This window comes from Oculina patagonica, chromosome 2 (assembly GCF_052425735.1).
Source record: "Oculina patagonica isolate OP01 chromosome 2, crgOcupat, whole genome shotgun sequence".
NCBI classification, from domain to species: domain Eukaryota; kingdom Metazoa; phylum Cnidaria; class Anthozoa; order Scleractinia; family Oculinidae; genus Oculina; species Oculina patagonica.
In genome coordinates this window covers 20,179,203-20,206,937 of record NC_135759.1, presented here as the reverse complement: position 1 = coordinate 20,206,937, position 27,735 = coordinate 20,179,203, and the positions used below count along the sequence as shown (strand labels likewise).

The 27,735-nt window shown below is 39.5% G+C and overlaps 1 pseudogene; it reads left to right on the top strand.

Moving 5' to 3' along the window:
• Positions 1-6,342: 6,342 nt before the first annotated feature.
• On the top strand, positions 6,343-17,107 carry LOC144638216 (neuropeptide FF receptor 2-like; annotated as a pseudogene).
• The last annotated feature ends 10,628 nt before the right edge of the window (positions 17,108-27,735 follow it).

Sequence of the window (27,735 nt, the reverse complement as noted above, 5' to 3'; positions counted from 1 at the left end):
GGTAAAATTTAAACGTTTTCCTATAGTAGTGTACATAATTCCATTTACTTTTATTATTTCTCTTACTTATTTGCATAACGCAGTGGTATTCGCTTCCATCACTTTGGTTCGCTCTGTTTGTCAAAGATTTCGAGAAGTTTTCGCTTTGGCTTGCTTAAGGATGGTTCTCATATGATCGCCCCGATCGTCTCTGTCGCTTCTGTCGTTTGCAAAGTTCGAGGTGATTGGATCAAGCAAATTTTTTGAAGCGACAGAAGCGACAGAGACGATCGGGGCGATCATATGAGAACCAGGCTTTATGGTTCGTGAAAGGAATGATTCAAAAAATTAAGAGCTAAGTCATGGACGGCGTATCTTCCTAAAATTGTCATTTTTTCAAGTTTGTCAAAGCATCAGGCCATCCTTTGGGCTTTTTATTTGTTCTCCGGTGTTTATTTTGAGGTTTTTGGATGAAGGTATATTTCACTGGAGAAACATGACTTAAAATATCGTGACATCTTGACATCGCTCTGCTTTTTACTTCAAAGAAACAACCGGCTATTTTTCCTTCCTCAAACCCGACAAAGAAACAGATCTGAATACTGAATTTGGGAAATGACCAAACGTTTGTCGTTCATCAATGATTAGGGGAGAAAATCATCTTAGTAACCAATTCCTTTCACCGTGTGTGCGCGCACTAACAGTATCCTTTAATTTATTCACGAAACTTCACCTCGTAAGATCTGCAGGGCATTTGGTCGACAAAACATACAACATGACTTGCAATTTATGACAATGTCCGTCACATTGAATCATTCTTCTAAACAGTTATAAGGTGCTGTCAGTATAGACAAATACCACCGAACTGGTGTCCATCCTTAGATCTTCCATCGTGTGGTGAAATCTATTGCTTTTTAATTGACTCATATTTAGTTTTATATTGTATATTAAGTTATGCGAAATTATTGAGAAGGGGGAATCATATTCACGAGGCACATATGGTAAGCGCACGAAGGAGTGTCGAAGTTTGATTCCACACAAGACATGCAAACTCGGGGTGCAACTCGCAGCGCTTGCGGCAATCACTCCTCGCATATGAATCATTCGCTCCACGCAGTTTTGAAGAAGTATAGCGCTGTTAAACCCAGATTAATACGTTTTCGCACTGTTTATTTTGCAAGACACCGCATCTATCGCTTCGAATCTTTGAAACTTTAATGAAATCGTGTTGGTGTAAAACTCTTGTAATACTGGCTAAATTTATTTCTTGATTATTTGGGGCCTCTGCCGATTATATTGAAATCCTCTCCAAGATCTTCTGACTCTTTTTTCAGATCCAGCTCTTCAAATTGCATTATATTCCAGACGTTTTCACCTTTTTAACATTTACATCCTCATTTACACCTCGAAAGTGATCTTTAATCGCAATTTAGAGCGGTTTTCACTTGGATGTCGAAAGTTAATTGCGTTTGCTTTGGTTGTGCATTTCTACGCTTAGTGATTAGCTTAAAAATCTCGCGCCACTTTCTCAGCCAATCAGAAGTCAGAACTAAAACCAAAACCAATCGTGACTCGTTTGCGCACGTTTTCCCGCGCTTCGTACCAGCTACATGTATTTGCTTCGTGTTTTGATTGGTTCACTGGATTGTCTATGTCCTTTGTGATTGGCCACGGTAATTACTTTGGTTTTGGTTTTACGACACTCAATTGAAAACTGCTCTAACAATGACAATTTTTGATTACTCATTTTTGTTAATTCTAACGGTTATGTTTTATTACATTAAAACAAATAAACATGTATAAATTTCATTCACAAGGATATATCAGTTATTTTGAAACAAAATAAAGGTGAAATCGTATGGGCATACCTTAAGGTTACTATTGTTAGCGATTTTAGCGAGTTGGGCCCAAATCGCAAAATTTAGTACTCGCTAAAATTTGTCTCGGACAAATTTAATAGTCGTTAAATTTAAGTACTTCCCACCCACCCCAAGGGGAAACAAAATAAGCATAGACGACTTGAAGAATTATTCTAGATGCCGGTAACTTTTTTCTTTCAATTTGAAGTGAGTTGGTTCTTTTACTGAACATTCATTTCCATCTTAGCTATATGTTCATTAAAAACTGGTTTACACAGTATCACTAACTTTTTTTAATTTTTCGGAAAATCGCTAAATTAAATAGTCGCTAAATCTTGCTCTGAAAAAATCGCTAAAATTAGTAGCCGGTAAAAATAGTAACCTTAAGGTATTTGGATCTGAACCACAATTAACTTGTTCAAAATGTCACAACCTTATTGGGTAATACATAGCTATGTTGTTAACATAAAAGAACCAACTCACTTCAAATTGAAAGAAAAAAGTTACCGGCATCTAGAATAATTCTTCAAGTCGTCTATGCTTATTTTGTTTCCCCTTGGGGTGGGTGGGAAGTACTTAAATTTAACGACTATTAAATTTGTCCGAGACAAATTTTAGCGAGTACTAAATTTTGCGATTTGGGCCCAACTCGCTAAAATCGCTAACAATAGTAACCTTAAGGTATGCCGATACGATTTCACCTTTATTTTGTTTCAAAATAACTGATATATCCTTGTGAATGAAATTTATACATGTTTAAGTTAATAAGTCAAAAGGGTAATCACTAAATTTTAGCGTGGGCACGTCTTAGCAGCTAGAATAACGGGTGCTCGTTAACAAGTTAGTAACTCAGGGCATAGTAAGCTCTTAAGATATTTTGACAAGTGCTTGGCCTTAGTTTTTCTTTTTAAGCGGTAAATCATTTTTTATCATAACTTACATAGACATCTAAACATTCTTATATCTAAACCAAAGTGGTTTTTCAATATATTTGATGTAAAACAGACATTATATGGTATCCGTTTGCTATCATTTGTTATCGTTTGCTAGACACTCCCAACCATGCACACTGCAGGCGGTACAAGTCAAGACACTACGGTTGACAATTCCGCTGTTTTCCATTCATTTTTGTTCGACATATATTATTAAAGTACCTTACGAAGAGCATTCTCGGTTCTGGATGAGGAGACAAAAGAAAATCTTACTCTGTTTTTATCGGGTGCAAGAATGCCATAAATTTCGATGCTCCGATCGTTTCTATCGCCTCTGTCACTTCAAAACGTTTTCTTGCGATCGGGACGATTATACAAGAACATTAAACAGACGATTGCTAACGTCGGCGGCGATTGGGGTTATCACCATCGCCTGGATCGGCCGTGTTCTATCCTTCTAACTTCTATTTCCCTTCTTCGCCGTAAAACTGTAATAACTGAGAAGATGGGAGGCTACGAATTTTGTTCTTTCATTGAAGGCTGTCATTGTGTTGGATCTAGGGTTGAAATGATTGTTTTTCGTAGGCTATCGGGACGCTCGTATGAGACTGACCCCCGATCGCTTCCAATCGCTTAGCAGCAAACGAACAACGAAAGAAACGACGGGGCGATTATATAAGAACCAACCCTTAGCTGCTTTAGTGGTCGTAAAGAAAGAAATTTGATAGGAATTAAAAGTAGAACCCATTATCCCATTAGACTGATGTTTTTCTCTGCTCCTCAGTTTTCCTGATCTCGGTCCATTTGATTTATTTTTTCTGTGAGCGAAGTGCGCTAGGGCGGGGCTTTGCTACAATACATTGTTTAATCCTCAAACAGATTTCCGACACGCAAAAAAATTTGACGGCTACAACTAAAGTTAGTATCTGCATACAGTCAACTCTCTCTAAGACGAACACCGTCGGGACCGGCCCCAACTGTCCGTTATATAGAGGTGTCCGCCTTATAGAGAGTCGAGGTAACATGACACCATAAATGTTGAGACGATAAAGCTAAACGGCTGTGCACAACGAATACACGTCTGTTTTAGTCGCTTGCGTTAGCAAAATCTATAAAGTGGAACAAAAATAATATCAGAGATTCGAATTCGACTTGTTTTTTAATAACAAACGGTGATACTGTAAGTAGAAAACTAAATCTACAAGTTTAAGCAGAGAAGTAATGCGTTTTAGCGGATTTTTTTTGGTAAATTTGGTATTCTAAAGGCGCTGACCTGCTATGCTCTTCAGTTGTCGATAACAAAGTGTCGATAGCAAGTTTTGAAGTATTATTCACGAAAAAATAACTTTTAGTGCCTGTCCGTTGGCGGTTTTTAATTGTCCGTTGTCCGTCTTAGAGGTGTCCGTCTTACAGAGAGTTTTCTTACAGTAAAATGACTGAAAAACGGCAGGGACCATAACCAGGTGTCCGTCTTATCAGAGGTGTCCGTTAAGAGAGAGTTGACTGTATATGAAAATGACACTTTCGAAGCTCTGTCACTAAGCTGAAAATATCACTGTCAATTTCATACAGAATACGTTTTATTATTCGAGGCAAAGGCAAAGCTTGCTGCGGATCTAGACTGCTTCTGAAATTTTCTTCAATAGCGAAGCGCGCGAGTGACTATACCCCCGACGAGGCATAGGAAACATCAGCATGTTCTTAGAGAAATTGAGGGAATCTAGGCGAAGTTTTTGTTTTAATAAAGTTTTCCAGAAACACCGGCTGTTTTAGAAAGTGTTTTAGGAAAATCGTCCGCCATTTCTGTTTTGTTTGTCTGAGTCTTGTCTGAGTCATGACGTCACTCTCGCGCTTCGCTTTACTCTAACGTGAACGACTCAACAATAAATGTATCCGTTAATGACCCAGGGTAAACAAAGCACTGTTTTAAGTGTTTTTTTTTTTAAGCTGATCTTGTGTAACTGATTATCGAATCCCATTCAATTAGCTGGAAAATGATATTAAGTTGTAAAGACCTTTCTTTCTCAATCACGATAAATTTAGATTTCTCGAGAGAGAGGGAGTAAAAATGGTGTCTTTCCAATGATGTATAAGCGATCACTGGTGTAAACTTTGTGTAATAAAAACTTTCTTGTTCTACAACACTAAACAGTAGTAATGGCTATATTTTCCCTCGACTTATATATTTTAAAGTCATGTGTTTTGGAATAAGAGAACTTAAGCCTAGAGGCATCAGGTGCCACTTTGTTGCTTGGGTCTCTATTTGCCTTTTACTTAGCTTACAATTTAATCGCATGAAAATAAAAAATTCCCTTGAAATTTTTTATCTTACACCCGATTTGTGTTTAGAAATACTTTAGAAATGACATTGGTTTTTATTAGGTGTTTTTCACTTTTAAATTAACGCTCGGGCAAAATGACCATTGTTATTTGTTCAATATCAAATGTTTATTTATGCCAGAAAGGCAAATAAACTAAGAAACTGAGATCTTATATCTGTGTTCGTCTGTCGTAAAATCCATGTTGTAATCATGTCAGCTGTTGTCATCTGCGAGAGACAAGAGTAAGAAATCTTCAGACAATGATTCCATTTTCTTAAATCAACGAAGGTCGGATAACTTGCTAGCGAAGGTTACATGAATAATTGTTTCATTAGTAACTGATAGAATGGATAATTTTTATCAGTTCTTTTTTAAACAAAATACATTGCTACTGCTCTGTCATCACTTGCCTAAAACTCGTATTTTCTTCTCCCTTCAGCGATAAAGCAGTAGCCAGCGATAAAATAAAAAACTCGACCAGTAAGAGAAACATTTTGTAACAGTGGAGACGGGAGAACGCGTGGCCCTAGTTAGCTAAAAGGTGTGACAGATGCACCTAAAAGGTCAACAGGTGTTTAAATTGAAAAGCTGTTTCTTCTGTGGTGTCTCGTCTACCCTTTGCTTTATGCTTTTGGGTAAAATTTAAACGTTTTCCTATACATATACATAATTCTATTTACTTTTATTATTTCTCTTACTTATTTGCATAACGCAGTGGTATTCGCTTCCATCACTTTGGTCCGCTCTGTTTGTCAAAGGTTTCGAGAAGTTTTCGCTTTTGCTTGCTTATGGTTCGTGAAAGGAATGATTTAAAAAATTAAAAGGCTAAGTCACGGACGGCGTATCTTCCTAAAATTGCCATTTTTTCACGTTTGTCAAAGTATCAGGCCATCCTTTGGGCTTTTTATTTGTTCTCCGGTGTTTATTTTGAGGTTTTTGAAAGAAAGTATATTTCACTGGAGAAACATGACTTAAAATATCGTGACATCTTGACATCGCTCTGTTTTTCCTTCAAAGAGCTATTTTTCCTTCCTTGAACCCGACAAAGAAACAGGTCTGAAAACTGAATTTGGGAAAAAGCAAGGCGTCTGTCGTTCATCAGTCATAATGTTATATAAAGGGCTGTAATTTAACTTAACGTGCAATTTGTTTCACTGTATGAGCAAGCACTTACCGGGGTCACTAATTTATTCATGAAACTTCGCCTCGTAAGATCTGTAGGGCATTATTTTGGTCGACAAAACATCCAACATGACTTGTAACTTATAAAAATGTCGTCCCATTAAATTGAATCATTCTTCTAAATTGTTATGAACCAAAGATAAGATGCTGTCAATATTATAGAAGGGTTACTTTTCTAGAAAGGCTAAAACATTTACGGGGATGGAGGTCACTGAAGGTCATCGGAGGTTGGGAAATCGCAGCTTTCCTGTTGTCCTTGTTAGTATTTTCACTAAATAATACTATTGAGCATTTATTATGAAACTTAAATTATAAAAATTCAGCAATAGTTTCCTTTTGTTTTGTTCTGGTTAAAACTTCAAGTCTTAGGCCCCTGGAGTGAACCACACGTAAACAACAGAACAACCGGTAAAGCAGTGCGAGGACTTTGTTTCAACACCAGAACAGTAAAAGTTTATTTCATTTGTATTTTCATCAACATCGGATTATAGGTAAAACGCAGCAATGTTTCCTTTACGAACAACAATATTTATTTAATCCTTTAACGTTTGCGAGTTTTAGGAAACGTTTGTAAGTTTAAGGAAAATCAAGTGCATATAGATCACCACCGTTTGCATTTATACGCAACTTCAGAAATCAGAACACAAAAAAGTTAAAGGGGTTTTAGACAACGTCAGCAAGAACTCGAACTTTGCTTAATTATCTATCTATCTGTCTATCTATCTATATTAAATGATATAGTACAGGCCTCGCTCTTAAGTAAAGAGCGACTGGGTACGAGCCTGGGTCTGGGGTAGCATCCAGGCCCTTTCTTGCATTGGCGTTTCTCAGTGTTGATATGGATTCTTGTGCTTTAAAAACGGTTGCATTTGCGTCACTAGTACTTATTTGTACCAACTGCAACCTGCCGATTCCTTTTAATTTTAACTTAAGGTTTAACTTTGTTTGAAATACAGTGAATTGAAAAAGTCAAGTGGCCCATCAGCGACACATGTTAGAAAGTCTTCTTATTACAAGTCGACAAAACAAGTATTTTTTATCTTTTTCGAAATTATGAACATTTCTACAGTTATTAATATTCGAATTAAACGGATAAATTGCCTGTTACCTTTCCTGACTATTACACATCTCAGCTCTATTTCTTCTCAGCCTCGGGCTTATCGCTAACATAACTGTCTGCATCGCAATGGTTCGAGGCAGGCGCTTTAGGAAACACCTCTCAAACTTTATGCTGTTTCACCTTGCAATTACAGATATTGCATATCGCCTGATAGTTGTACCTGGCCAGTGGACGGCTATACTGTTCCCGTTTGAAACCAAGCCGACAATGTTCTGTAAACGGCCGTTTTTACAACTTGAGTTTGGTGACCATCGCCTTCGACAGGCATCAGAGCATCACAAGACTGTTTCGACATTTGCGCCACAAACCGAAATTCTACCGATACCTTATGGCCATTTGGGGTATTTCATTGTTTGCTTATTCCCTCAGATGTATAGCACTGGCGTTTACGCTATAAGTTTCACCACCTCTTTCAAAGGAACTAACAACACATATGCCTTTTACCTCTGCTCTTCGTCCTGAGTGAATGAAGGCTCAAGTCGAAAAATAGTGGCTACAATTTATTTCATTCTGGGATTTCTTTGGCCGCTTTTAATAATAACTGTAGCTTACTCCAAAGTCGCTGTCTTCCTATGGAGAAAAAGTCGTAACCGCATGGTAAATCAAGCTGCTCTAAAATCCAAAGGCAAGGCACTTCGCATGCTTGTGTTGGTAGTCCTTGGTTTTGTGGTTTGCTTGGGAGCACCACAGACTTGATGAAATCGTTCAGTTTTAAGGACCAAGTTGCGATTGTCCCTCTCGCTGTAATACTTCGACTGTCAAGTTCTCTCATCAGTCCCATAGTTTACGGGTATTATTCTGCTGTATGCAAATTTTATTTTTTTAAAAAAAAAAAAAACCCCCCCCATTTATTTTTTTGGATAAAAAAAAACTCTCACGCTAAAACCGCTACTACCCCCCCGAGAATGCTTTGAAGTTGTGAGAGCATCGCTTAGATTTCATATAAGAGAATGTATGGGAAGTTGCTTTCTCTCCCCCCTAATCCACACATATGTACAAATAAGTAATGGCGAGGAAATCGGGAATCGGAGTACAGGAGCGCTTACCATTTAAAATGGAATTTCTGCTAATGATTTCCCAACAAATGACACTGGACTTTTCTAATTCGAAGAAACTAAACATAACAAAACTTGTTTTAAGTTTTAGGGGGAAATATTTATAATTAGAAAGCTGAAATATGAAAAACTAAGAATATTATCCCAGCAAAGGTGAGGGAGAACCCGCCAACTTAAGGTAACAACAAAAGAGGACGAAGCAGAGGGAGGGGAAATTTCCCTCACTCGTTGAGAGCACTGAGCGAAAGAGCGATGTAACTGTGCCTTCTTCGCGTAAGAGCCCACGACATTACATACGGGAAGTAATGGATGACAGAAAACTCACTAACCTGATAGTAATGTGCTTTATTTCTGACTAATCTAACGTTATCAAAATCCATCTGATGAAGACATTTGTGGACATGGCTCGCAAGTTCCGAGTTGTGACCGAACATCAAGACGGCACGATAAAACCGACCGTCCATCATCCGGAGTAGTGTACAAACGTAACTGCAGACAGTGCGATTTTATATACTATGGCCAGACAGAAAGATCACTGAAGACGCGAGTTTCTGAGCACAAAAAGACTGTCTTGATGTTCGATCATAACTCCAAACTTGCGAGCCATGTCCACGAATATCATCATCAGATGAATTTTGATAACGTTAGAGTCGTCGGACAGGAGGCACATTAATATTACTATCAGCGGCTTTTCCCAGACTGAAGCTTGGATGTCTTTAAAAGACCCAAACGCTGGGAATGACCACATTGTCATCCCAGAAGTCTGTGCGCGCCTATTTGTCGCGCAATTGGCGCGCGATCACGTTGGTGTCCAATTACAGGTATCTAATTATATAGCTGTCAGTAAATCCTATATTGTCAGCGCAACTGTTTTTCATTAATGTCTGCCAACTGTACATGTCCAATTTGGGATTAATTTTGGATAGTTTCAATTAGGGCTTTCAGTTAAATGTACAAACTGTCCAATTTAGGAAAAATTAGATAGTTTTGTCTCAGCCAATTAAATCTAAGAAAACACAACATGTGACAGATATTAGCCAATTAGCACAAAGCACAGTGTCAGCCCTGTAAACTTGTCGCATTGTTAGACGACAATGGCGAAATTTTGTTACGCAGATTTGTCACGCATTTTCCATTCCTTTTGAGCTTTTCAGCAATAGTAACGAACATGAGAAATTTTCTACGTTGTCAGAAGAGGAGCTAGCTATACTAAGAAGCGAAAACCAGGACCAAAACACCTTCAAGAGTACAAAACTAGGCTGAACTTAAGTGCAGAGAAGCGAAGCAAGGACGCTAGAAAATATCCCTCGCCATGAGCAAGATGCAATTCTTTGTCGTTTTTTGCTGAGATTTGAAAACAAAAGACGGCTACGAATTAGATACCTGTAATTTGACACCAACGCCATTCGCGCGTCAATCACGCGCATTAAAATGGGTTCTTTCTTGCTGTTTTTCCACTGTTTTCCACTGTACAACCAATTAAGTTTACTTTTGACTTTTTCACACAAAAAAGGTTCTCAAAGACTTCCTAACCTCGAATTTTGTTATTGATACGATTAATTGGTATTTGGACCTCGTGTCGTTCAATTCAGGGAGTAATATCGAGCTCGTTATTTGAGATCGGCTCGCCCGATTACTCCTTGAATTGTACTCCACTCAGTCCAATAACTATTACAAAATACGCAAAGAAAACAATTTTCTGTGGTCACGTTTACATCGCTCGTACCATCAGGCGATCTTTAAACTGATGAGTTAGCCAAAACGTCTTGCTAACAAAGATACAACAGTCAGTGACAAACGTTAACTTTAATCAACTATGATTTCGCAGTTGTAAGAGTATGTTTAAATTTCACTCAAAATCACAAAAAGGGTACACGAGAAGCAACAGGTTTTCAATTCAAACACCTGTTGGTCTTGAAGGCGCACCTGTTATGCCATTCACTGCGCTCTGTGGTAGCCTTTTTCTCGAAAAGTTTTTCTGCGCATCCGATGTTTGCTCCTTCATTCTCACTCTCTCCTTTTAAGTCGAAAAATTGTGGGAGTTAACGGATTAAATCATCAATAAACTGAACCTCTATAATGATAGCTATGTCAGTCAAAGTTTCCCCAAGAGTCATCTCAGTTTTACTGAGAAAGACAAGGATGTGAATAATTTTTGTGCGCCTTCTAAATTAACCTAGGGGAAACGTTGTAAATTGAGAATGGCTCTATTCTTAGTTACTGCGATCCTTTATGATCGATCACTACCGATCGTTAAAGTGTGTCCACATTATTGCTCTATTGTTTTAGCCAGCGATCTCAATTATGACACCGTCGTAGTAATCAATCGCTAGTGTTCTTAATATTAAAACAAAGGCCCACGCACAAACGTCGCTTTATCAATTTCAATTTCAATTCAAGCCCTTAGTCCCGGTTGGAAATATGCCACTGACGATCTCAGTTCTCCATCAGCTTCTGTCCTGGGCCAGCCTTCCCAGTGTTGTCCAAGTGTAGCCCCAATTCTTCATTTTAGCCTCTTCACCTTTTTGCTAGGGGTTCTTTGGACGACCCCTCTTTCTCTTGCAATGAGGATTCCATTGCAGTGCCTGTCGGGTGATGCTGTTTACCGGTTTCCTTAAGGTGTGGCCAGTCCACCGCCACTTTCTCCGTAGGATCTGAGTCTCAACTGTGGTTTTTCTCCCGTTCCTTCCCACAGTGTCTCATTCCTAAACCTGTCTGTCGATCTGCCTGTCGCTTGATCGTTGGACGGAAACATAATGAGGGAAACCTAACTCAAATTTTAAGAAGTAATAACATATAACTTTCATGCATTTGCTATCAAGCGGGACAAAATGATCGACTCGAAAGACATGTGGTGCACTTACTGCAATATTAAGCAACAAAATCAAGCGATCACAATTTTATTTATACAATAACGAAATTATCGACGTTTTCCGTTTTTTCAGATGTCAACTAGTTCTTCCTTAACTTTACGATTTCATTCGAGCAAATTAAGGGGTAGCCACGCAGTCGTTCTTTGGGGCGATCGTGAAACACGATCGCCCCAAAGAACGACTGCGTGGGAGGACACGATCGCCCCGAAGAACGACTGCGTGGGAGGCTACTTAAGGGGCGAATATATTCGATGCAGTTAAACAGAAGGAAGCCTTTTGAAAACAAATAAAATATGAATCCCCTCGTGATTGATGTCCATTTTGACATCGTGAACTGTTAACATGAAGATGGTTGTCAGATTAGTGATGACAGATCAATGGCGCGATGTATATCTTTTGTATAAGAATACTGATAAACACAATAATCAGCTAGATAATTACTCGTGTAACAGTATTGTCTTTAATCATCACTTTCTGGTTCTCCGCCTTTCTTTGATTTGGAAAATGTCATAATAATTGTAGACGATTCGTCCCTGTGCTACCAGCTGTAAAGCTTTCTTGTTTATAACCGGACGAAATAAACAGAGTTCTAGATCAGTTTTCCCGCTGTTATTTGATTTTCATGACTGTTTGGCAAGGGACTACACACATGGGACATACAGCTTTTAAAATTAAACAATATCGATCATAATAACTTTGGGAAAACCTTTTTACGTAAATGGAATCGTAAAACAGATAATTTTGATCACGTAATTTTTACAAGAAAATAAGTGCTCAAGGGGCAACTTTTTTACCAAACGTAAGTCGGTAAAAAACGGAACATTTGAGGGAAAAATCTTCGTTTCGTTAAGAAATGTTTCAAACTCGAGCTCTTATACAAGTCACTTGAAAAGAAAAAAGAAATTAGTAGAGAAACAAAATGACACCTGATACCTTCACAGCTATCACCTGTTATTTCTTGAACGTTTTAACTTTTTTTCTTGCTCGTTCATGTCCATGGTTTTCAGGTCGCACAGATAGCATTAAATGGATGGCCTCATCAACGAGATCAGCTTTGAGCTGCGTATATGTAAGTAAACTATTAAAATGCTTCTGGGTGTCATCTAGTTAGTGCCCAGCAATAAAATTGTTTTGGAAGTCAATGGTTGATCTTCTCTAATTTTTTTTCTCGTCTGAAAGTACATGTAGCTAAAGACTTTACATTCTTGTTAGTCGACAGGGCTTAGAAAGTATATATTTCTGAACAAAGCATCAACCCAGCTATGAGATTTTAGCTTCAGTTGTAGCCGGAAAAGGAGTTTTAGGAAACGAAGTCACTTTATGACTTTTTTTAAGATCAGTAACACATAAACTGTACAGTTACTTACTTATCCTCATCGGGCCCATGAGGACTCTTTAGGCCGGAAACTGTACAGTTAGGTAAGATAAATTATTGGACGAAATCTTATTTTTCGCTTCGAACAAATTTTTACCCGATAGTTATTAAATGATTGACGAGATATTTTAATATCGGGAGAATTGAGAGAAAAAGAATCTGCCAGCTGGGATCTATGTTTTATCATAAAGCGCATCTCCCTGTCAAATGTCTCCTACTTTATAAACACTCCTAGGGAATGTATCGTCTCTTTCATTATTTTTAGGTTCTTCGCAATTCTCTAGTCTTTAATTTTTTGAACTGAATAATATCATTTGTAGGCTTTCTTGTCTTCGAGGAACGAAGTCGCTCATCCAGAAACGCGTATAGACTTTCTAAGCTCTTATTTCATAAGGAACTTAATAATATATGGCGTAACCATCAAGCCTCAACAGAGCATCGTGACTAGTTTTTTGCGGTCAGGGATATTTGCCAAGCGATAGCTAGACTCCTTTTTTCCTTCTAGTAAAATGAATCGGTAAGAAATTAAAAACAATGAAAGAAAATTTTGTTGCCATATTGCCTGAAAAGTTCATGTGATAATAGAAGCTATAGTCAAAACCGGGATTTTACTGCGCAAAAGCGATAACTTAAGCTAAGCACCTGTCCCGATATCTTAAAAGCGTACCATGCCTTAAGCTAACAAAGTGTTAACGAACACCCGTATATTGCTTTTTGGAACGTGACTGCTAAGACGTGGCGATGTTGGAATGTAGTAGTTATTCTGCCCTGTGATATACTTAGATCTCATTCTTGCCATGGCTACTGGACTGAGAAGAGTGGTTCCCGGCAGAGAAACAATTTAAACTCGTTTAAGGTAAGAATAAAAGTCCTGGGCTTCTTCTTCAGTATTTAATCTGTATAGATATGAGCTGTTCTAAAAGGGAATTATTTTTTAAACTGGTTTATTGGGATTTAGTGCTAAATAGCGCAGTGCAGATTTGACTTAGCTTTTGGTCGTAATTATGCACGACGTTCAATGGGTACTTTACTATACGTGCTAATTTTATTGTTCTTGATATTATGGGCTAATGGCGTTAAAACAGAAATGAGAAAGGGAGGAGTACCTAAAATATAATCGGATTTTTTAAACGGGATGTCCTTTCCTTGGCGTGAATAAGAATAAATAATTAACAGTTCAGGTCTAAAATAAAGTGCGGTCGAAACTAATCTAGAAGGAAAATATCTGAGTCTGGTCAGGTCTGGTCTTTTAATTTTGAGAAGATCAATCTCTCTATAGAGAGAAATTCGTTGCGTAAAGCATCCTCGTGTGTAAAAATGACATAATGCGATTATGAGAAAAAATTTGATCTTGTTAAGTTACGTGTACAGCGAGTTGTCTTAATTTATGGTACCTTGTACTTTGTTTTAGTAGGTAAAGTAAGTTTACACTGGCTGAATCATAACGAATTTAAATTGGTGTGGATTATCGCGTTAAATTTTAAAAACTTACAGCGTAAAAAAGAAACTGAAAAATTCCTAGGGAGGTAACTGCCGCGCGCGGAACAGTTATTTCGACGTGATTTAGTCTCGGTGGTGTGCAGTCTTGAAGGTCACTACAGTGTATTTACAAATTTAGCACACGATGTTCGGTCTCATTTCGTACTCTACTGCAACATGATACTGATTCATGTACGTTTCCGTTAGTCCACTACCACTAGTTGCGCTAACAAATGTGAGAACCTTTATACGCTACGGCTGCTTATTAAATCTACGAAAAAAAATAGAGTTTTTTTGCGTCGACACACAAAAATATGGCAAGAAACCCGAAAAATATATGAACATAACGTCTAGTGCATTAAATATATTTAGACAATGAAAAACAATTGAATCCCGATGAGGGGGAGTTTTAGACATTTTAGAGACATGTATACAAACTTATAAATCTAGGGATTTTACCACCAAATTTTCACAGTTTAAAGAACTAAAGCTGGTCACCTGCTCGCAGATATCATTGCCTTTGAGTGTACTTATGCTCTGAATCGGTTGTTGTCAATAAGTACCTGTAACTGCCTCCGGCAAAAAGTTTGATATTTTAAAATTTAGCAATTAGTTGATCAGCACTTACATTATATTCTTGCCATGATTTCCTTGGCTTATGAAAAAACTTTCCTGGCGTAGAAAGCGTTTTAAAGTATTTTAAATTAGGATGAAAAAGGTACGCTATTATTTTAAAGCTTTCACTTCACGCAGTTGTTTATTGAAACATTTCCTGTTCTTGTCACACATATGACAAGTTTGTATTGATTGATGGCAGTTTTTATATATTTCGTAAATCTAAACTTGGTTATTTTTGACACACTTCATAACCCTGACTTTTGATGACTGTTGACACAATAAAGTGCTCGACTCACGTCTTTAAAACGAACAAGTTGTCGAGAAGAAGTGGGTCAGATTATCATGCGTTTCGAAAGTTTTGGACAGATTTCAGCATTCTTACTGAAACTGTATTCAAAAAAGTACGACTATAAGAGCAAATTTTGTCAAAACAGAAAAAAATTCAAAGATGTCATAGCCCTGGGAAAAGACTGGCCTTAAACGTATTTCAACGCTGAAGTTAACAATTACTTGGTTTATAATATTCACATTGTTGTTTATTTGCTTTCTATTGCAATTTGGATTGTCGTGACTGTTCCCTCGTAATCCCAAGTTAAGATACATGAATTTATTTGCTTGCAAATAAAAGTTTTTATGCTTGCTATTCCTTTAATGTTTTTAGTTTACATAAGATGGGAGATGTCTAGCTTAGATAGGGGTGAAGGGGCGTTGATTGCTTATGTCTGATAATTTCGACCTTTGAGACCTCTCACAATAGTTTAGTGTTGTGCAAGAATCACGAGACAGTCAGGGACTTCAACACAATAGAAGTTACTATTGTGCAATGCTCACGCGCTGCTCAGTAAAAGTACGTAGCCTCGTTTTCCAGATCCCAACTTGATAAAATAGGGATGTTTTCTTGTTATCGTCCTCTTAGTCGGGAAGACTTTCTGAAGATACAAGCTCACAAGCAATCATAATTACACCAACTATTGGTCGTTCTCTTATTCAGATTTCCCATAGACCACACGCATATTTCTGATTTGCTTGCATTATTTTTTTTAAGTCATCACTGTTAATCTGTTCAAATATATATAAACACTAAATATTCACTCAATTAAATCTTCAATTTGCCACGATGGGTTGAGCTATTTACAATTTCAAGTACATTTCTGCATCAATTTAATCAGTTATTGAACTGTTAGGTAACCCTCTCACCCATCTTCCTGGCAGTCTGCCTTCTTACCTACCCTTTCATCTATCTATTTACCCTACTTTTTACTGACCGACTGACCGAGAGCTTGACCTACCAATCGAAAAAACTACCTAGCTGGCTTGCTACCTACTTAACTTGTCCACTCATCCAATTTCCTAGGTAGCTACCTACCTCCTATCAACTTGCCTGCCTACTTATCTTTCCCACCTACCTACCTATTTACCTCCCTACCTCCCTCCCTACCTACCTACCTAGCAACCTACCTTCCTACCTTAGTTATCTACCTACCTATGAAACCTACGTACATTACCTACCAACGTAGATGTCACCCTAAGTTATTTATCTACCTACCTATTTGCAACTTTAACTTTAACACATATTCTTTCAGAACATCGTTGGGATAAAAGATGAATTTGGCATCGATCGGATGTCTGACAATCCTTTTTCTGTCATTGGAGCTGTTTTGTTACTCAAATGCAGGTATTGAAAGCAATATTAACACTCGATTATTTAAATTATTCTAGACTATAACCTTATTCTGAAGTCCGTAGTTTATGTGAAGATCGTTGGGTGAAGTGCATTGTGTTTTACATTAACGGTGTCATCATCACTTTCTCTCATATAATGAGGTCACACTTTAATCTCTGCTGTTTATAGTTGCACGGAGAGAGATTTAATTTAGAACAGGGGTAACAAACTAAAACTTATTTTTGTTTTTAATGAAGAACAACAAGAAGAAGAAGACCCAGATCATATTTTCAGTGGTGATGCTGTCCTCTTTGCCATAAATGAAACAACAAACACGGCAACATCTTGGTTAGCTTGCAGCCAAAATGACTGCAATTTCTCGAAACGTCAAGAGACGGAAAACGTCTTCACGCACGCGAGGAAAGTGTTCCATATCTATGGCAAGGGAAGGCTGACAACAAATGACCCTATTCGCTACGGAGACGAAGTGGCTCTGTTCTACAGAATGAATGACGACGGAGATGGCTTATGGCTGGGTTGTGCTTCAGGACAGAAGAGGTGTGGACTGGGAACATGTCCGGGATTACCACATTTAAACCACTGGATGTGGAACAGCAAGCATTCATGCGACGACAACAAGTTTGTTGTTAGTGGAAGTGCAGGTCTCCAGAATAGTACCTTATCAGGACAGCCCGTAAGAATAGAACATCAAATAACATTGATCAAGAAGCTAGAATCACCTTCAATGAAATTCGAAAAGGGATACATGGACGACCATTCATCAGAGCTTATTGAGACACCTTTCCTTGACAATTTTGGACACTGGGTGATAAACAAAGGTACGAAAAGTCTTTAAACCATTAGATTACGTCAAGTTTCTTTGCCACGATTTGAGTGCGTTGTTAATGACATTGTCACGATTTTTTCCAAACCAATTACACTTTTTGACAAAATGATCACGTTCGAAACACGAAGGAAAAGTTTACAAGGCGATCAGTTAGTACAATTTTACGGATGTTATTCTATAACAGCATTGCAAAAAATTGACTTCTTCGGTGTTTTTTCATAAGGCTTTAAATGATACTGATGCATATGCTTTTGTATGCTTGTAAATGCACAGATATGATTGGCAAATGCGGAAATAAGCATTATGATGTCCGTTATAAAGTATGCGATAGATGTGGTTCAGAGCCTTATGTTCGTCCCAAACACGAAACATGGAAATGTTGTGCTGGAGAGAAGCCGTATAATACAGAAACATCTCTCTGCTGTGGAGGAAATGTCAGCGTTTTGAACAATTCGCACAGAAATACAAAGGAGGCTAGATGTTGCAGTAATGCTGCTTTTTTTCCTGACAGGCAAGTTTGTTGTCAAGGTGAGTTATATTTTGTTTAGCTTTGGATTTGTTGTTACACAAGTTGGACAATTTAAAGACTCTCTTCCAATCCATTGTACCTAATGAAATATTCTTAGCGAGTGAAAGGAAATACTCAGTGTAAAATAAATCAAATATAAAAAAAAGTGTCGATAAAAGAAAAAAGCGTTTCATGAGATTTCCTAAGAAAACGAACAAGTGCCCTAAGCTTTAATGAAGATTTGTCATTTATAATCCGCCCTGGGGCCCAGCGGGTATCTTTTTAGCAAATGAATAAGCTGTTTTAGTTTCCCCCGCATGAGCTTCCTGCGCTGTTCGTCCAATCGAGTCGAATAGGCCTATTCTGAGGACGTTGTAACAAATTTTGTCCGTGACAGCATTTTTTGTTCTGTCTTTAAAGTCACTGTAAAGTATTTTAATAACTATTTTGAAGGTAAAGTTCGTGACCTTCCTGGACACGACACGGATGCTGATGATACTACAGTGCAGTGTTGTGGGAGTGAACCTTACTTGACAACACATGGAACCTGTTATAATGATGTCGTTACACCATTTTACCCTTTGAAGACGGACAGCAACGACGGAGGCTCCGTTTGTAAAACGGTTAAATCCTGTCCAGCTACTCTACCTCTCGGATGCATCTTCCACCCTGCCAATGACGAGTGTTGTCCAGTCTTCCACTGCCTTAATAGCAGTAAGTAAGACGTTGCATTAGAGCAGTTTTCAATTGAGTGTCGTAAAACCAAAACCAAAGTAATTACTCTGACCAATCACAAACGACACAGACAATCCAGGGAACCAATCAAAACTCAAAGCAAATACATGTAGCCGGCACGAAGCGCGGGAAAACGTGCGCGAGCGAGTCACGATTGGTTTTGGTTTTAGTTCTGATTGGCTGAGAAAGTGGCGCGAGATTTTTAAGCCAATCACTAAGAATAGTTATGCAAAACAAAAGCAAACGCAATTCACTTTCGACACTCAAGTAAAAACCGTTCTAGGTATAGAGTGGTTTTTATAAAAACAGTTCCAAACTTGTGGTTTCCTTTACACTAAAAAAGACGTTCAACCAATTGTTGACAATGTTGCTCGACCAACACCAGACGCGACGGATTTGCGTTTTCTCTATTAACTATATTTATTATTTTACTATATAAAAATCAGTGAAATACCAGGAAATCTTTCGCGCGAAAAAATCATATCTTCACACGTACGCGTGAAAATAACATGTTATCTTCACATGTGAAGATATCGATTTCGAAAGCCAAAGTACATCGATATTAAGTCGAAACATCTTCGGATCTTCTTTGGCAATCTTCGGCAATCTTCGGATATCTTCGGAAATTTTCGAAAAAGGTTTGGAAGATATTTACATTCGTACGACCTTCAGACAACATTTTGCAAATCTTCGGAAATCTTCGGAAAATCGTCAAAAATATCGTAATTAGTAGGTTTATATAATAAACAGAATATTACATGGTTGCTTGGAGATATGAAATTTATCTTCTCGTGTTCAAATCGATATCCCACTCGTGATTTCCGCGCAACCATGTAATATCCTCTATATATTTAACTCTAAATCTGTCTTACGTTTGATGCCTACTTAGAAATTCACAACTACAAGCTGTTCCTCAGAAGAAAATCGCATGTGTCCATAACAACTGCCATACCTGAGATGACAGCGTTGACCATCTCTTTCTGGATGAGAACTCAGCAGGACGGTGAAGGAACAGTTCTTTCCTATGCTACTAAAATTCAGGCTGACGAAATAGTCATCAAGACGCATCCTAAAATCAGAGTGATTCTAAAGGGTTCTTTCAAAGGCGATGAGGTGGATCTAAAGTTAAATGACGGCAATTGGCATTTCTTGTGGATCACGTGGGAGTCGTCTACTGGCCATTTGTCCATCCGTGAAGGGGCCCGTACGATCGGTCCCCTAGCCTACACTAAAACGTTACTTGAGGGGGGTGGATATCTCGTCCTTGGACAACGACAGCAGTCTCAGAAGAAGTTTATCGCGGCTAAAGCTTTCGTGGGAGAAATTTCTCATGTAAACATATGGAACGAAAAGAGAACAGACTTTGATAAGATACGAAAGGACTGCATTGGGTTGAACAGTGGAAATGTATTTGAGTTGTCAGATAATACAATTGATACCCACAAAAGCGCATCCATTATTGAAGCAGATATGTGTCCAAGTAAGCTATTATAATCATTTATTATTATTATTATCAACATCATTATCATCGTATTAATTATTTCATTATTCGTTTTGCTCTTTGGGTGGCGTTGATTTGCTAAAAAAGTGAAATAACTTCAATTATACACTGCAATGTTTATCAGCATATCAACCAGCGAGTGGTGTGTCTAAAACGTCCCCTTCTTACACATTATGGAAACAAACAAATTGAAAGGAAACAACAGAAAGGAATTTTCAATCTTATTATTAGTATGGTTTAAGAGAAAACCATATCCACAGAAGACCAGGCAAGACGTGAAATACTCACGCATAGACAAGCTTTATCGTGTAATAAAATTAACAATTATATTGCGAATTCAAGCAGAATATCGCCCGATACTTAGCTGACGTGGCCGTAGGAGATGATCAAGATCAGACTAAAGACAATAACATGAATGTGAGGGTACGAGAGGAAGAGTCAGAGTGAGAGTGAGAGTGGGAGTTAAAGGGGGCATTGCCAGTACATTGTCTCCCTTGCCCAATCCAGCTTAGTGCATGGGTGTGTACCACGTACCTCCGAACAAGAAACTGGGTTGCATGGTTAATCCTTCCATGGACAAACAAAGATAATCCTGCTATACTCATGCCACTGAAGCTGGGAAAAAACTGGTGGCCTGATGGTCCCGATAGGCTCAGACAACAACAAAATGAGAATAAGAGAATAGAACATGAGACTGAGAATAGCAAGAGAATGAAACCCTGTGTATCTACCTAGTTTAACAAAATAGAAGTATCATCTCAGCTTATACATCGCTTTTTTCTGGTTACTATAGATAAAGCTTTCCATTTTACAAAGAAAGGAGTCAATGATGCTGTCATTATCTCTGACGTGAAAAGTTTGACGGGGGATTTCACGGTGTGCCTGTGGATGAATTCGAGCGACACTCAAGGAAGTCTTGTCAGTTATGCTGTGCCCGGCCACGATAACGAGGTGCTCATTGACTACAACAACAAAAAGTTTGAGTTGGATATTGATGGCGAAAGCAGGTAATGTGTGTCAGAGTATGCAGACAGTATTACAGGTTATAGTGAATACCATACTGTACCATGTCCAATTGGAACATTGTTTTATTTTTTTTCGAAAGTAGAGACATTTTTCAACAGGTATTATACATGGAGTGATACTTAATATAAGAACTACATTTTCGTCTCCAAAAGCCGCGATTTCATTAGTTAGCAACGCGAATCGCGAATTGCAGCATGTACAAAGTGCTCATGTTCGATATTCAGCCAATTAAATTTGAGTGGAATAAACTCCGCTCAAATGTTCGTGAACCGCTGACTCTCAAATTGGAACCGCTCAGAAATATCTCGGTATTTGGGGACGACATTGATTTAGAACATGCACTTAACCTCCGAAATCTTTATAACAAATTCATTCTTTATATAGACAAACAACAGTATCCATCCACAACGGCATATGGCAACACTTCTGTGTAACATGGAAAAGTAACTCAGGATCATGGAAATTTTACAAAAATGGCGACATGAAACAAGAAGGCACGGACTTTAAAAAAGGGCACACGATAAGACAAGGTGGTACTTTGGTTTTGGGGCAAGATCAAGACTCAGTCGGTGGTGGCTTTGATGCCACTCAATCCTTCAAAGGAATGTTATCAAGTGTTAACATATGGGATAACGTGCTTTCTCCCACACAAATCAAAGAAATGTCAACATCATGTCTTTTAGATGAATGGAATGCTGGCAACGTATACTGTAGGAACTTTAAATTGAACGTTTGCGTGACATTATTTTTGTTGAGATATTGCGTGACGTTTGCACGTGAACGTCGTAGTTTTACTTGCCAAATATGGCTCGGTGTCATGTTAGAACACGTGTTGTAAAAATCGAGTTGCAGTTGAACAGTCGAAGAAGCGAATGATGCGTGCGAAGTAGGAAAGGAAAAAGGATGCGAGATAGATCAAAATAGATGCGGAGAAGTGTTGTAAACGAAGGTTGACGCGGATTAGGATACGATTAAAGTTGTGTTTCAAAGAGAGAGTGTATACAGTCCTTAACAAGTGGTCCTCCGAGCTCGATGTGAAGAAGAGAGACGATTGCGACCGACGTGTTTATGTTCTGACAGCAGCGATTGTGCATGAATAATTGTGAGAGGTTTTGAGATGGGAGACTTGCAAAAGAAACGAAAAATTCTCAAGGGACATCGAGGATATGCTGCGAAAGAAATTGAAACGATTGATGGGATAATTGCTGGAGAGTCCGAGGAAAAGGAATCACTCCTGCGAGACTTGAAAGACAATTTGACAGAAACTATGAAGATAATCGCGAAACTGAATGAGGAAATTCTGGTGTTGCTGGAGAAACAAAAGGACATTGAACAAGAAATCGCCGACGCAAACAACTTTAGAAAAGAGGTCAGGAAAGGTATGCAGAAGATCGATACCTTTCTACGAACGTGTGGAGGTGTTAGCGAGCAAAATCCCAATTCGTCGCAAGCACAAAATATTCAAACGCCGCCGTCGCAGAGCACGTGCTCCGTAACTGTACGAGCGAGGCTGCCAAAACTCGAACTGAAAAAGTTTTATGGATCCGTTGCTGAGTGGCAAGGCTTTTGGGATGCCTTCAAGAATGCAGTCCACGAGAATCGTCAACTGTCGGAGATCGATAAGTTTACGTATTTAAAAGGTTTGTTGGGTGGAGAAGCGAGCACGGCCATTGCGGGTTTGTCTTTGACAGAAGGGAATTATGGCGCCGCTATTGACATTTTGAAGAAGCGCTTCGGCGACGAGCAGAAAATAATCAGCGCACACATGGACAAACTAGTGAAATTATCCCCGGTTTACAATGGAAAAGACACTGGAAGACTCCGAAGGTTGTATGATGAAATAGAAGTCCAAATCAGAGGATTACAAAGTATGGGGATTCAAGCTGATTCGTATGGGACATTGCTGGTACCAATTCTCTTGTCGAAATTGCCGGATGATGTGAAGCTGGAAATGTCTCGTGGAGTTGAGGATGGTAAGTGGAAGCTTGATGATTTGTTGAAGAAGTTGATTGATGAGATTACTGCTCGGGAGAGGTGCACGAGCGTAAGCGTATTCCCGACCTATCCTTCGGGTCCCAAGAAGTCTGACCGACAGTCAACAAGTACCTTCCTTGCACCTGGGGGTTTAGAAAATAGATGTGCATTCTGCCTGGGGCCACACAAACATGTTGACTGCAGGAAGATAGTCAGTCCTAGTGAAAGGAAGCAGATTGCCAAAAGGTTTGGGCGTTGTTTTGTTTGCCTTCAACGGGGACACAAAGCAGTTTGTTGTGAGTGTAAGGAGAAATGCAAATGTGGTTTGTGGCATCACCCAGCCTTGTGCGACAACCAGTGTAAAGAGCCGAAAGTGGAAAACGAAAACTCACGAAGTGCAATATCCAGTGAATCACACAAACCGAGGGAGACTGGTGCAACATTGCATGTAAATTCCAGAGCACGGGTTGTGTTACAAACAGCTCAGGCGATGGCGAGTACAAGCGGTGTTACAAAGATACAAGGATGTAAGATTCGAGTGATATTTGATGCTGGTAGTCAGAGGTCCTATGTGAGTGAGAAATTAGCCGAAATGTTACAGCTGAAGAGCATAGGAAGTACAATCATGGAAACTGGAACATTTGGACAACCCCAAGCAATGGTGACAGAGAGAGAACTTGTCACACTCCATGTGGGACATCTCTTCGAAGAAGATGGTGTTCAAGTTGAAGCGTTTAAGGTACCTGTCATTTGCAAGGCACTGCAGAATCAGCATATAGAAGAGGCAAAAAGGGTCCATCCATACTTGAACAAGCTATGGTTTTCAGATGTTTGCCCAAGAGAGGAGAATTTGGAAGTTGATCTGCTTGTCGGTGCTGATTATCTGTGGGAGTTTATGAAGGGTGATGTAGTAAGGGGGGAGAGAGACGAGCCAGTTGCTATCTTGACTTCCCTTGGATGGGTGTTGTCTGGTCCATTGAAGATCCCGCAGCGACAACTGACCACAGGGACAAACTTGGTCACACATGTTCTGGAAATCCAGGATCAAGCTGTACTAGAGACAGTACAAGAATCACCCACAGTGGAATTTGAGAGGCTATGGGACTTTGACTCCATAGGAATCAGGGAGAGAGACAGTGTGCATGAGAATTTCTTGAAGAGTATTAAGTTTAAGGATGGCAGATACATTGTGGGCTTGCCATGGAAGGAGCACCACAAAGAATTACCGCTGAATTATGGAAATAGTCTTCAGAGGTTGAACACTCAGATAAGAAGATTAAAGAGAGTTCCAGAACTGTTGAGAGAATACGATCAAGTCATCAGAGAACAAGAGAGGGATGGTGTAATTGAAGCTGTGACTAATTTAGAAGTGGGTGAGAATGGCAGAACCCACTACTTACCACATCATGCGGTTATCAGAAGAGATGCTAAGACAACGAAAGTGCGAGTAGTTTATGATGCGTCATCACGAGCTGATGAAAAGGAGCCTTCCTTGAATGACTGCCTGCATGTGGGGCCGTCCCTCACACAGTTGTTGTTTGACATTTTGGTGCGTTTTAGATGCAACAGGATCGCGTTGATAGCGGACATTGAAAAAGCCTTCTTGAACATTGAAGTTGATGTGAAGGACAGAGATTGCTTACGATTCTTATGGATGGACGACCTTGATAAAGAAGAGCCGATGGTTGTTGTCTACAGGTTCTGCAGAGTAGTGTTTGGAGTGAGTTCCTCTCCATTTCTGTTGAGTGCAACCCTTAGACATCATCTCAAGAGCTATGAGAATGAAGATGCAGAGTTTGTGAGAAAGGTGCTAGAAGAGTTTTATGTGGACGACTTCAATTCAGGAGCAGATAGTGTCGAAGAGGCATTCACACTTTACCAGAAGATCAAGTCTCGACTGGAAGAAGCAAGTTTCAGGCTAAGGAAGTGGAGTTCGAACAGTGAAGATCTGATGAAGAAGATTCAAAATGACCGTGTTGAAACAAGAGCTACTGAACAGTGTGGAGAAAGCCTCAAAGAAGATGACGATACGTATGCTAAGACTACTGTGGGAGGTGTTGATGAACTGAAAGACAAGGAACAGAAGGTCCTGGGAGAAATCTGGAATCGTGTGGATGATACAATCATCTTCAAATTTGATGCGCTGATTGAACTGTGTGAAAACATGAAGCTGACAAAGAGAAATCTGTTGAAGATAATTGCAAAGTTCTTCGATCCTTTGGGGATGTTGAGTCCGCTGACAGTTGGAATGAAAGTTATGTTTCAAGAAGTTTGTCAGAGCAAGCTTGATTGGGATGAGCCCTTGTCAGAAGCATTTCAAGAGAGATGGAGGAAGTGGCTGAGCTCGTTAAAGGAAGCCTGTTCGGTGAACCTAGCACGCTGTATTTATGACGGAATCTGTGAGAAAGTTGTGTTGTATGAGTTGCATGGGTTTGGGGATGCTAGTGATCGAGCTTATTGTGCAATGGTGTACCTAGTGTGTGTGACGAACAGCGGGCGATTTGTGCGTCTTATGGCTTCAAAAACGAGAGTGGCACCGCTGTCCAAACAGGTGATTGCACGTCTGGAGCTGATGGCCGCCAGAATCACAGTGCAGTTAAAGGAAGCAGTAGAGAAGGCTCTGCAATCAAGGATTACTGTGAACAGTGTACACATGTGGTCTGACAGCATCACTACCTTGTACTGGATCAAAGGAGAAAGAGAGTGGAGTCAGTTCGTGCAGAACCGAGTGAATGAAATTTTGAGACTGACTGCGAGAGAGACCTGGAACCACTGTCCAGGTGTAGAGAATCCGGCTGATCTCGGATCACGGGGTGTAACGGCAGTGACAATCAAGTCAAGTAAGCTGTGGTGGCAAGGGCCTGAATGGTTGAGCAAGGCACAGGAGTACTGGCCTTCAATGAATGTAGGACCGACCCCCGAAAGCCAAGTGGAAATCAAGGCGTCGTGCAGAAACAACGCCCTGTTGACTGCTGGGAAGGATGCATCGAGCATCGCAAGTATTATTCCTGTGAACGCTTACAGCAGTTGTGAGAAGTTGTTTAGAGTGACCGCTTATGTCCGCAGATTTGTGAGAAATGCCAAGCTAAAGAAAGAAGGAGTGAAGAATCTTACAACAGGAAACCTGACAGCTACAGAAATAGATCAAGCAGAGAAAGCATGGGTTAAAGAAGCACAGTCCAACCTCATGAATCAGAAGAATTTTACCCAGCTTCAAAGGGATCTTGGACTTAACACAGATGAGGATGGTGTGATTAGATGCCATGGGAGAATCCCAGAAACAGTTCTAGAAGCCCAAGCAAAGCATCCAGCACTGCTACCTAGAGATCATCATCTGACTAAACTATTTATTGAACAGTGCCACAAGAGAGTTCATCATGGTGGAGTAAGAGAGACGCTGGCAGAATTGCGAACAAGGTTTTGGGTCAGCAAGGGAAGGCAAGCAGTGAAGCTTAGCATAAGAAGATGTGTTGTTTGTAGAAGGTACGAAGGAACTGCCTATTCTGTTCCGGTTACCGCGCAGTTACCAAGCTTCAGAGTGGAACAAGCGCCACCCTTTTCCAGGGTTGGCATAGACTTTGCCGGCCCGTTGTATGTGAAAGGGAACGGCAATCAAATGAAGAAGGAGTGTCGCGTGGCAAGTGGAGGCTTGGCAAAGTAGAAGAATTGATAACGGGCAAGGATGGTGAGACCAGAGGTGCCAAAGTTAAAGTGTTGACAAAGAAAGGGAAGCCGATGTACCTCAGCCGACCAGTACAGGGGCTGTGCCCATTAGAAGTAAGAGCACCTGTGTATGCCAGACCGATCGAGACCAACCAAGTAGTGGAACAAGTACCAGTGAGACAAGTTCCAAGAAGGGCTGCAGCAATCAAAGCAGATCTTAGAAGACGCCATGTTGACCAGCTCCTCGCTGATCAAGGGGGGAGTGTGTAGGAACTTTAAATTGAACGTTTGCGTGACATTATTTTTGTTGAGATATTGCGTGACGTTTGCACGTGAACGTCGTAGTTTTACTTGCCAAATATGGCTCGGTGTCATGTTAGAACACGTGTTGTAAAAATCGAGTTGCAGTTGAACAGTCGAAGAAGCGAATGATGCGTGCGAAGTAGGAAAGGAAAAAGGATGCGAGATAGATCAAAATAGATGCGGAGAAGTGTTGTAAACGAAGGTTGACGCGGATTAGGATACGATTAAAGTTGTGTTTCAAAGAGAGAGTGTATACAGTCCTCAACATATACAAATGGCGCGATTTCCTCCGTAAAAAGGGAGCAACTCTTCTTGTACCATCTCCTTGTGAACCATTACGAACAGGTAAAGTGACTTACACGTTAAGGTGATTCCACTGAAATAGAAGGAGTATTAAAAATTTTCTGAAACTTGGTCCAGGTTACAATTATGTTATGAGCATTAAAAAAATGAAATAAAAATGGGGGTCACCGCGCTAGTTTTTGTGTAAAATGGATGGGCATTATAGTAAATATACGACCCGCGAGGTATATATTAGGAACCCTAGAAATCCGAATGGGGAACTTTTGTTTCTAGAAAAAAATCATTTTTGCATTAAAGTATTAGTCTAGTTCAACAAAATAGACTTTGATCTTATATTAAAAACTATTCTTATTGTACAGGAATTAAGATAATGAAAGAAATTAAAGATTTTGGTTTGTGCGCACGTTAACGGCACTACC